The sequence below is a fragment of the Apis dorsata genome, unplaced genomic scaffold (genome assembly GCF_000469605.1).
Source record: "Apis dorsata unplaced genomic scaffold, Apis dorsata 1.3 scaffold_631, whole genome shotgun sequence".
Taxonomy (NCBI): Eukaryota; Metazoa; Arthropoda; class Insecta; order Hymenoptera; family Apidae; genus Apis; species Apis dorsata.
The window spans coordinates 792,511-800,090 of NW_006263826.1; the positions used below are offsets into that span (position 1 = coordinate 792,511).

At 29.5% G+C, this 7,580-nt stretch overlaps 1 protein-coding gene across 2 annotated transcripts in view; it reads left to right on the forward strand.

Moving 5' to 3' along the window:
- Positions 1-3,091: 3,091 nt before the first annotated feature.
- LOC102675612 (tubulin-specific chaperone cofactor E-like protein) overlaps positions 3,092-7,580 on the forward strand; it is a 10,182-nt gene continuing 5,693 nt past the window's right edge. The window contains exons 1-2 of one of the 2 annotated variants that reach the window (XM_006621518.2): positions 3,118-3,411; positions 7,228-7,475. The gene's annotated coding sequence lies outside the window, so the exon portion shown is untranslated. Of the gene's footprint in view, positions 3,412-7,227; positions 7,476-7,580 lie in introns of both variants that reach the window. The other variant, XM_006621517.2, reaches the window with a different exon arrangement.

The following is a 7,580-nucleotide window of genomic DNA, read 5'->3' on the forward strand; positions in this document are numbered from 1 at the left end:
ATTGAAATATGTATTCCGCGTAAGGCTAGGTGAAAAAATCTATTTATCTATAGATAAGATAAATGGTGCGAGATCTTATTAATAATAACAACTTTACTTACTTAAGGAAAACAAAAATCTAGTCACATAAGTTTCCGTTGAGATTTTTTCAATTTTTCGTTAGAAATTTTTCATCCTGCAAAGGAGATCAGAAGAGTCTATTCTAGTCCTTAGCTTGTAAGAAGCTCGTATGACATATCAGGTGTTGATTCACTAGTCATACGTTATGCTAAGTCTATTTAGGTTAGCAATTAACCGATAATGCTAATCGATTTAATGACGTATAGAAAAATGTCAACCGACATGCCAAGTAAGATATAAACAGTTAGAGCTATTAATTAATATCGTCAGTTATAGATTGTCACTCTGATCCGTGTCAATGCGAATATCTTCGTTAAATTATTTTCCTGTATCCAATGAAGCACATCAGACAATACTGCTTAACTGTGCCAGCCAATACATCCCATAAGATGAAAACATTATGTGTAATATATTAATTCACAAGACTGCATTGCGTTCTTTGAAACAGTGCAAAGCTTTTCCACTTGCGGCGTGACGGTCTGTTTGCGTTGGTACATTAAATGGATCCTGAGAGGATTTTTTTCGCGAAAAATTCGACTCGGGACATGACGTTTCCAGCTCGTGATCTCAACTGTGTGTAATATTGCACATTTGTGCAATATCCAAGATGGCGTTTGTGTATCTAAAGGGAAAGATTTATTTAAACACGATGCATGTATAGAAATCTTAGAAAAGATATTTAAATTAGAGGTTATGTGTGTGGCAAGCCTATCGATGTTTGACAAGTATGACTGAAAATGAACGAATAGATGAAAGCAAGAGAAAGCATTGAATTTTTCATCCCTGCAAAGAGGTCTTAACTTAAATTTTGGACGTAATAACTAAATCATTTTATTTTCTTTATATTTATTAATTTATTTGTTAAAAAAAAATATTCAATTTTATATTCTATTATATTAAATCGATAAAAAATAATTCATCAATCGTAATTATGATTAATATATATTCGAAGAATATATTGAGTTCAAGTCAAAGCAATAATTATTAAAGAATTTTGAAAACGCGAATCCTGTTGTTGATCTAGACATATTAATGCGTCGATAAAGTAGACCTCTATTGAATATATACGACCTCCATTTGTTGCTGCTACGAAAAATATCACGTCAAATTTATTCCTTTACGTACATATAATTATTAAACTATGTAGGTATTAGATATAATCATGTTAACTTGAATCTGTAATGATTAATTGTAAAGAAAAAAATTAGTAGTGTCGTTGTTGTTCTTACAATTAATATTAAACAAACAAACATAAAACAAAATGTTCTGTACAGGTAAAGAGTCTGTAAAGATACAATTAATTTAATCGTATTCAGATCAATACTAAATATCATTTAGGAAAAACGTCCGTTGTGGTAAGAAACGAGCAATGAAGGAACAAAAACCCCTTAAAATGCATTTTTGCCTCTTCGCAGCATTTTCAACTATCATAACAGGTTGATCGATAATTTTGTCTATGAAAATTTTTATCAAACGTTAAAAAGTAAATTTTTTACAAGACGTGTTAAGAACTAAAAATTTTTTGATATATTTTAGTTAAAGTACTAAAAGTTGTTATTTGACAACAAAATTTAACTATTTTAACCTCTTTATCAAGTGCAATAACCTAATAAATGTCAACGAAAATCAATAATGAAAACGATGGTGATGATTTAAAAAAGTAACGCATTTTAAATATGTCAGAAAAACAATGACACAATTGTTTTAATTCTTTATTGATATTTATAAATAGCAATTTATTAAATTTAATTAATATTTTAGATTTTCTTAATGCTTAGTGACATGTGCACGAAATTTGATCTCGAAAAGCACGTAAGACGAGTAGAAAAATATATTTCATTTCGATTATTACAAATAATTTCTAATGGCATTGAGTACAGAAAAAAAAAGATTGAGAGTGTCAAAACATTCCCAAAAATATCGAAATAGAGTACCTCTAATCTTCGATCTGTAATTTATAAATATATAAATATACATATATAAATATATAATACAGAAACACATGTATGTAATGTCGTAATGTGTAATTATACGTGTATGTATGATCTGTAATTGTGATTGAATAGTAATTAATTATAATGTATGACAAACAACTTCAACAGACAAAAAAAGACGATCAAAGAAAGTAAACTACTCTTTGATACATGTATTATAATTTCGCAAACAAGGAACGAGAAAATGACAATTTTCGAAGAAATAGAGGCAAGTGTAATACTGTTAGCTAATGGTATTATTGATAAATTCTATGTATCAATAAATAATATAACATTGTTTAAAGGATGAAATTGGGTTAATGATAAATCAATTATTTGAAAAACATCACAAGATTTTAATATTATCAAACAAAATTATATTAATAATAATATTATTTTATACTTTTTTCTTTTAGCTCGGTAAAGTATAAATTTTTGTATGAGAATTTTATTGCTATTATTCCTTTATTGAATTTTATTCCAAATTTAGATATATCGTATATTTCGTATAATGAAATAAAGAATTTTTATAGTGTTTTCATGATTTGATGGTAAGTTTTATGTCATAATTATATATATATATTATATTTCTACATTATCGATATATTATAAATTCGCATTTTACAATTAATTCATGTAAAATTCTTTTTCCATTGCGTTAATTAATGCCTTTTTCCCTTATACTAAAATTCTTAATTTTTATTATTCAATTGAAAATACATTTTTATACGGAATGATAATAAGAACAATTAAATTGCATTACATATAATTATGATTAATAATACGATTATTAATAATAAACATAATTTTATATTAAAAATTTTATTTAAATTAATTATATCTATTAAATATTTTTAATTTAATATTTTATTTTAATTTTACAATATAATATATCGCAATACGATACTGTCTGCAATGCTATGTTCCAATTGGTTAAACATGTAAAACCACGTGATGCTTGCAGAGAAACGCGCTTGCGTAGTATCGTGAGCGTTGTGCGGGAAGAGTGGATCAAGCTCCCGCCACCTCTACCTCTCGTAACTAGTAGTGTGGCTCAGCTGTTTCTGTTTACTAAACAAAGGAGCCAGAAATCAGTTCAACGGTGGACGGCGAGCGGGGCACGTTCGTGTGTCCGTTAGCGACACCACTTCTTTTTCTAACCCTTTTAGACCAACCAACAAACCGATCTCGCTTCATGATCGCAGGCAAAAATCGCGAGTGCTTCTAACCAGGATATTTCTCGAGCCTCGTCGATTGTTAACCACCAGATACCGGAGCGATATCGGAGGTCCAAAGCACGCAGTGAGACGAGGAAACAGTGAGTACTACTTGTATTATCTCTTATAAAATAAAAAATAATAGTGTGTCTGTCATTCAGTGGCAAGATGATCCTTGACCCGATTCTTTCGTGATATTCTTGTACAACGTCTTCATTCCGTTCTCATTCATTCTTCCAAACTTGTGCTCGATCGATCCACCTAGCATCCAATGTGAAACAAACTTTTTTCTTTCTTTTATATCACTAGAGATTCTAGCAAATTTTATGATTGAAATTCGAATATAAAGCTCTAATTATAAGATTTGAAATATCGTATGTTGTGAGACACAATTATTTGACATGTGAAGATATGATTCAGACATGGAAACTAAAAAATATGTAATGATTATTTGTTTTAAGATAATTCGTTTTCTTCGAGGATTCTGAAGATGATTAGATTACGATGTAATCACTTAATGGATGACATTTTACTGCGCGTTGTATATCTTACATAATCATTATCAGCTGTATGCGCGCGTCAATCTATGTTTCTAAAACGCTTTTGACAACTGTTACTATTATATTTTCATTATAGTCGTCATTTTTTTGAACTATTTTTTTAGTGTTACTTTTCTTACTATCATTGTTCTAAATTTAACTTTTGAAATTTGTTAAGGTTTTCATGATACTTTAGGAAGTTGACTGATTTATCGACAGTAGCAAAGGTTCATTGGTCGTAAATTATAGATGTCGTTTAGAAATATATAATTCGCAAATACGAATAAACAGATTTAAGTTGAAAGTAACAAATTAAAAATTTGATAAATGTGATTTTATTAATTTTTTGAAATATATATTTTCAACAGGTATTAAAATTGGATGATAATAGAGCGTGAAAGAAACTTAAATAGAGAGGCACTAATTGTGAGAATTGCGTCGTTCCTTGTCTTCTAACCTCAAGGACAATGCAATTGAAAGGAACAGTACTTTAACACGTTTGTTCAGATATAAAGAAACGCGAAATATATGCACATTAAACAACAACATTTCATTTTTTGCAATTAATTTTTTGACCTCTAATTCAATTTGATGATTCTTAATCATCTCTAAAAAACAAAAATATTTAAAATGGTTAAAAACTTTCTATTGTTATTTTATGAGATCGATGAATCATTAATATCAATCATAAATTGATGATAGCATATCGTTCTTATCATTTCCATTTATTAATTCAATAAAAATATAATTCAAAAATCTCGATATAGAGAAATTCTATTGGCTATTTTACATATATTGTATGTTTATAGAAGACGTAGATTATGTAAACGAAGACCAAATCGACTCCACAAATATCACACACTTCTATAACGTTTACGATTGTAATATATGCATTTCAATGCTGAAAATAGTCTCATAAATAAATGATTAGAAAGCAACGTGCTTAGTTATATTTTATTTATTAAGCTTTTAAACAATCAATTTTTTAATCTATTCTTAACTGCTATGAGAAGTGCTCATAGTAGCAGAGTTATATATACTGTACATATATGAAGAAGAATATTCCTTTTATATTTAACACACTTCAAAATAGGAAGTAATTAGTGTGCTCATTCACGTTAATATAAACGTTAGAAATGATTTTGTTTCATCATCGTTTCTTATCATTGATGAATGTTCTAAAATAACTATTTGCTATATTTTTTTCATTACGAAGAAAGTGATTTCTCCAAATAGATGAATAATCATTTTTTCCTTTTTTCCCATTAAGATTTATCTGGTAAAATATATTTTGTGCGTAAAATTGATTTTCAAAACAGATTTCACAGAAAATAAAAATAAAAAAAGCAATTATAAAAGAAATAGAGTTTCAGGGAAAGTAAGATTCCGCGTATCACAGAAACGATCGATCGATGTGAAATGATTCGACTATAGAAATAAAGAGAGGCTGCTGGTGTGTTCACATTAAATCGTTGATCCGTATCGTACTAGCGACCAGCATTACTGAACCGTCGCCGACAGTTCCAAAGGGAGAGGCCCTAGTACCAATGAGTACGCGCACATATTCCTATATACATATAATAAACGATATTCAATGTATCTCTTGTCGGTTTTCACACACATGTCAATAATTGCCGTGCATCGATGCGAGACGTGCTCTTAAAAGCCGAGAAATGAACAAAGAATAGGTACATTGCGCGCGCAGAGTTTCCCAATCTCGTCACCCATTATCGTGTCACGTTTCCAACCTGTTAGAGTCATCTGAAAAACATTTATGAATCTACACGATATTTTTTTTCTATTTTCATTTACTATTTTAAAAAGAATGAAAAAGATTTTCGTTATTATTTTTCTAATTAATTAATTAAATAATTTGAGTTATTAATATTATAGTTAATTATTTGATTAATAAAAAAAAAAAACGCACACGAAATAAATGTAACGGAATAGAGAAAAGGTTAGGAAACATGTATTCTCTTATATCGTGTGTTAGAGAGATAGATCTACTACGCGTATATCGTAAATATGCCTATGTAGAGGTGTATCGCTGTAAATGCGTGGTTGATATATCTATACACGTGCATAATGCTCGAGTCGTGAGCAGAACGAACGGCAACCTTGGGCAACCGAGTAATATTCCAAGAGGCGGGAGAGCATTTGCGCAGTATATACAAGCCACCAGCGAACTTTCGTCGATATTTCCTTTTATCAGTTTCCCGTTAATCTTCGAAAAAAGAATACATCTCGATTAGCGATTTTTTCGATAGTTGCTTGAATCGAACAGAGAACACAATCTTTTCTCTTCATTACGATAAAAAGTTGTAGGTATATTCTATTTAAAAATTTTTACTTCGCCTTCGCCGTTAGAAAGTGACGTTTATCAGTTTTTATTATTCCCTACTACTTTAAACGAAGATAATTATAAGAAAATTATAGTAGAAATGTTTCTTTGGATTCGAGAAAACCTTTTTTAGATTTTTCTGCTTCGTGTCTCGTAATAACTTTCTAATTGTAAATTTTTAAATCACACGAGAGAAACGATAATTATTGAAACGTATATGTCAATAATTCCGTAACAATATGAGAATATAATTAAGAACAACCATTTTACGTAATGATTCGATCATCCTTGAAATATCGATATATCTCGAAACTAATCGCTCGCTGTAAGACACGCGCGAAACAGCTTTCCGACTGACCCAGTACTCGGCAGCTTCTGCTTGACATTTCGTAACCGTCATTGGTAGCTTATATTTAGCTGTGCATTACCACGTGCGGAGCAAGATATAAATTCGTCTAATATCGTTGAACTACCACCAGAACTTGAAGAATCATCAGCTGTTCAAGCCACTTGCACGCTAACTTGATTTTAACCTGTTAACTCTTCAAGTATATCTACAATATACAATTCAAATTATATTTTTTTAATTCAAAATAGATTTGTAATTTTCATATTTGCCATATCAAAGGAACATGTTAATTATAAAATTTTAGAATAAAAAATTTCAAATATCGCGAAACTATTATTCTTGTCTGATTTTACGATTTTTCAGTTAAATTAGTTTCCGCAATGAACAATCGTTGCGGTTGGTAATATTAATTTTATGAGTGCGAATAGTTGGTAAGTAAAATCATCGGTAAAAGAGAAAGTCGCATTTAGCATTGTTACCCTGCTCCGATGTTAAACTAGTTAACAAACCATAATTGCAACCATATATGATGCAATACAATGCATTGTATAACTTGGTTCATACGTTATCTATTAACTCGAAAGCAATGTATGAATATTATTAGTGAGATTTTAATAGAGAAATAATAATAAATAAAATACACTTTTTTTAAAAATTTTCTTAACAATTCGATATGTAATATTTTCAGATTTCAATTGGACAAATGAATCGGTCTTTATCTATGCCCCCAAACTTTCTACTCCAAAAGGAATCACCGTGAAGTAACTTCCGTGTTCCCAAAACTATCCAGTGACTATCCATCGACCTGTTGTTCCAATTCCAGTACCAGAAATGGCAACTCAAATCCTAATTCCCACAATTCGCTTTTAATATTCGCTCGAACGCTTTGTAACCATTGACTCGATATCAAGATACTGGAAACTTATAAATTTAACGGTAAACTTTTTAAATTCAATTTTTAATTTTAATTTTAATTCTAAATAATCTAATTTTTCATGTAACATTTTTGATCGATTTAAAAAAAAAAAAAAAAAAAAAAAA